At 35.0% G+C, this 4,675-nt stretch overlaps 1 long non-coding RNA gene across 1 annotated transcript; it reads right to left on the reverse strand.

Annotated features, from left to right (window-relative positions):
* Positions 1–2,797: 2,797 nt before the first annotated feature.
* LOC107812663 (uncharacterized) lies at positions 2,798–4,104 on the reverse strand. The gene is made up of 2 exons (XR_001654163.2): positions 3,943–4,104; positions 2,798–3,242 (listed from the first exon to the last, which is right to left on the reverse strand). It is a non-coding gene; the product is annotated as an uncharacterized LOC107812663 (long non-coding RNA).
* Between the last annotated feature and the right edge of the window lie 571 nt (positions 4,105–4,675).

Below are 4,675 nucleotides of genomic sequence, written 5' to 3' on the forward strand. Positions count from 1 at the left end.
TCCTATCACACCCTCGCAGAATCACGATTATGGGAATGACCGGCTACATAACCATAATTGAGATTCTACTACCGGCGTGTGCTCCATTAGTCACAAGAATAACCTAGAGCTCTAATACCAACTTTGTCAATACCCAATTTAGGATCATGACCAGCGCTTAGGAACAAGTGCTCCCAAGTAAGCCTCGTCGGTAATCTACAGAAAATCAAATAGAGTTTCCCTGTTTTAAGACTATCCAAAAATAAACCTATTTTAGAAATTACCAACATAACCAACCAATAAGCACCTAAATCATTCATAATCTTCATCAACTAACCAAAAATGAGTTTTCATCGTCATTACCAACCTTATAACCATAATAATACTAAACCCATTTCAAAAATACGGAAAGAAGTGCAATAGTAATAACTAGTCCAATATAACAAATGAATACTCATGACGCTAATAAAAATGACTATGGAGCAACTCTAAGAGTTCATAAGGAAGGACGATAATAAATAAATAAACTCTTCGCCCACGCGAAAAAGTGCGGGGCTCACCAGGAACTATCAACTCATATACTCTAATTAACAAAATCCTCGCTCGCGTCAACTGCTGTCTCATTAAAAAAAATAGTGGGGAGTGAGTCGCCAGTGAGTAATAACACTTAACCACAACCATTTTTTTATCGGGACAAGTCAGAAATACATGCTTATATAATAAAATTCAGAAATTATCATAAAAATAAAATGCCCTTTCAAAACGGTAAGAATAATCAGTCTCATTATGTATTTCCTGTAACAGAAATCAATTTAACAATTCGGTAATAAACTCGGTAAGCACTGTATCATATCAATTCCTTATGTTTGGGAGGTTTCCAAGAAATGATCATGTATCTATATCACAGTGTGGACCCCTTCGTAAAAGGAGTCAAATATAACTGTAGGTCCCTACTCGAGGGAAATACTTTAACTGTATGCTAGTTCTACCTTCCCACTATCGAGGGCTATAACTGTACTCGATAATCGGTAAATACAAGGTGCACCAGGTCTAACGAACCCGCCGTTAGCTATGGGATCCTTCAAAGTCTCCTCCCATTTATACTCTTTCTTGTAAGCAGTAAATACTCATACAAAAATATTTTCAAAATAATAAAGGTCATATAATTTCTTATCAACTCTTGAAATTTTATTTCGGTAACGGTTAACGTGTCTCAAGTAACAGTAGAACACGTCTAGTAACAGTGATAATAATTTAAACAATTGTAACATCTCAAGTAACGGTAAAACATATCTAGTAACGGTGAAAACATTTAGATTAACCAGTAAACATCTCAAGTACACTGTTCGGTACCATATCAAGTAAAGGACTTGTTCCACATGCAATTTCAAAGCATTGGTAACATATTTATTTTTTCAAAATCATATATAAACCATGCAGGTTATGAAAACACAAATTGAGGTAAGATTACTACTCACAGTGCTCATGCGAAATACCAAACTCGTCACCTCGAACGATCCGTACGACTCTCTTCAATCAATCTATAACCACATCAATACTGATCTTGTGTTAATTGCCTCATTTAGGCTAAATTTATCACTAATTTAGGATACCCAATCCTCCGAGTTTTATATTTTATCATCAATTCGCCGAACAATATTTACCCATGCTATGGGCAATTTAGATTAGTCCAAAATCTTTTTAAAAAAGGCAACTTATATAGTTTATTCCCTGTAATTTTCAATTTCCTTAATCATGTATATAATTCGAAACTTAAATATTATTGTCCACAATATCCCTTTTTTTTGTATTAAATTTTCAATATCCGATAAAATTCCATACACAGAAATCGGGGTTTAAAGGAATCCACCAGAAACTAAAGAAGAATCAACAGAATGGAAAAACTAACCATTTTTTTTTTGCAGAAGGATAGTTTTCAGTTGAAGCTGCTATATATTTCCAATCTAGCTTCCTTTAATCGTAAATTTTACTGCCAACAATTTTCTTTCCTCACTTGCTTGTCAATAACGTTGATGTCCAAGTAGTTGTTCCAGCAACTACTCCTTTTGTTTCTTTAAGTTTGGAGTTGGCTTTCCCAATCCCTAAATCCCGTCATGTGTTAATAGGATGGGCCTTGGCCCATGCAATTCTTTTTTTTTTTATTTATTTATTAGGCTAATGACTTAAATGTCCTAACTTAAGTATCAAGTGTTACATTAAACTACCACTTCTTTTTTCCTTGGTTCACAAAAGAATTCAGTATTTGAGTTGCTGAACGATTGCTTTACACTCAAAAGATATATCAAATATGTACGAATCAATGTAATGATCCTAAGTTGAAATAGGAGCTAATGCAATTCTAACATAGTTTACTGGTGAATTTGGTTATGTTATTACATTTATAGAAAGTCTTTAATCTGGATTACTCTATTTCCAGATTTGCTAGCTATAACCGACTTATAAATGTATTGTCCTTTTATTGCATTCTATCAGCACCTTACCAAGGTTGATTGCATGAACCAGACTTCGTTTATGTGCAGAATAAACCAAGCTTTCGATATTTCAGTAGTTAAAGTTCTGAAGAAACCCTTCTGGAGAAGACTATATATAACCAGATTAACAAAGGAGGCATTTGCAGTGCGCCAAAAAAGCCATGAAGAAGACATAAAATATTATGAGAGGGGAGAAATAAGAGTTTGAAGTTCTGTATAGGAGACCTGTACATCAGTATCTTCTTAAATGCAAATACATTTTACTGAATGACAATGCTAGAATTGAATTACCAGAATCAGAAAACTCAGAATAGTACAGATGAAAATGCTAGAATTTAATTGAATCCTCTGTATACCAAGTAACCTTGAAGATATTAGATAGCAAATATCTTCTTCCCGACATCATCAGTGTAGGTCATTTTCTAAAAAAAATATTTAAACGGTACACCATATGAAGAAATAGATCCTCCTAAATCACTAGACAATTAACATTCATAACCTCTTTGTTTTAGTACAAGCAAGAATGTAATCCACATCTCTTGCTTTGATAATAATAAAATAAACCAAAAAAACTAGAAGATAAAAGCATTATGCTCCCTACCGATTCTTAATTCCTCGTTGAAACTCTACCTCATGCAGAGCAGCAATCTCTCTTCACAACCTTCTTTTTGTTGAATGCATGGAAGCAGAATCAACATAATTGCACATGATTCGTTTTCACTATCTAAAGTCTCAAGTGCTTTGGCTAAAATTCACCAATAGATAATGATCCTACAGTGCACAAAATAAATGAGCATAATCTTATTTAGAAGATGTATTGAGACCAAATTCTACACACTCATAAGATAGGACAAGAAACTAAGGATGAAGAACTCCAACAACAATAACAACTACGCCTCAATTACAAGCAAGTTGAAGTTCGCTATATCTATCCTCACTGACCATATAAACTCGTCTCAACAGCAATAGTTCTTTCATGGATTCAGCCCTGTTTAAATTTGTAAATATTAGCTACAGATATATGTCGCAACTCTGATTTCAATTGGACTGTAAATACCAACATATAAGTTCATCGTATTAGGTGCTTCAATGTCTTCTATCCATGCTCCCTTTCATTTTAAGTGAAAGCAGCACACGCATAATCGGACAAAAGTAAAAGAATGTGTTTATCAAAAATATTACTAGAGAAAGAAAAAATGAGAATATCGAACAGCGATAGCAAACATCGAACAAGGAAAATCTCATGGTTTCAAATACAAAATCAAAACCTAACAAATAATCGCCCAATTTTGTAAACTAGAAATCACAAAATGTATCATGTAATACAAACAAAGCAGAAGCAAAATAATGGGTTAATCAGAACTATTACCAAATAAAGAAAACAGAGGGGAAAAAGAAAGCAGAAGTGAAAAAATAAAGCGAAAATCGAACAGTTATACAAACATCGAACAGGAAAAAATTGATAGCCTACCTCAGAGATTGTCGTATGTTAGCCGAAACTGGTCGTCATTCACCGGCAGTTGTCGTCCTTTGTCGGAGCTGGCCGACAGAGTTCGTGGATGGTGAGATCGATGTGTTCTAGGTTGAGGCTGAGAGAGAAGATGTCTAATTTCAAGTTTTGAGAGTTAGAGAGAGTGAAGGAACATTTCATAATATTTGTTTTAACTTAAAAAATATATTAAAGAGTTATTAAAATATTAGTGGGGTCATTTATTTAAATTTATTTTTAATAAATATGTAGGAGGGAAAGTAAGAAGGGAAAATAAATATACTTTTATTTTACCAAACTGTTCCCAGAGATAACTCTATCGTATTGCTTTTACAAACCGTCTCCATATATTTACTTATGGTGACCGTCACAACAACAACAACAACAACAACAACCCAGTATAATCCCACTTAGTGGGGTCTGGGGAGGGTAGTGTGTACGCAGACCTTACCCCTACCCTGAGGTAGAGAGGCTGTTTCCAAATAGACCCCCGACATCCTTCCCTCCAAGAACTTCCCACCTTGCTCTTGGGGAGACTCGAACTCACAACCTCTTGGTTGGAAGTGGAGGTTGCTTATGGTAAGCAACCTTCACTTCCAACCAAGAGGTTGTGAGTTCGAGTCTCCCCAAGAGCAAGGTGGGAAGTTCTTGGAGGAAAGGATGTCGAGGGTCTAATTGGAAACAGCCTTTCTACCTTAGGGTAGGGGTAAGGTCT

Source organism: Nicotiana tabacum, chromosome 7 (assembly GCF_000715075.1).
Source record: "Nicotiana tabacum cultivar K326 chromosome 7, ASM71507v2, whole genome shotgun sequence".
In the NCBI taxonomy this organism is placed as follows: Eukaryota; Viridiplantae; Streptophyta; class Magnoliopsida; order Solanales; family Solanaceae; genus Nicotiana; species Nicotiana tabacum.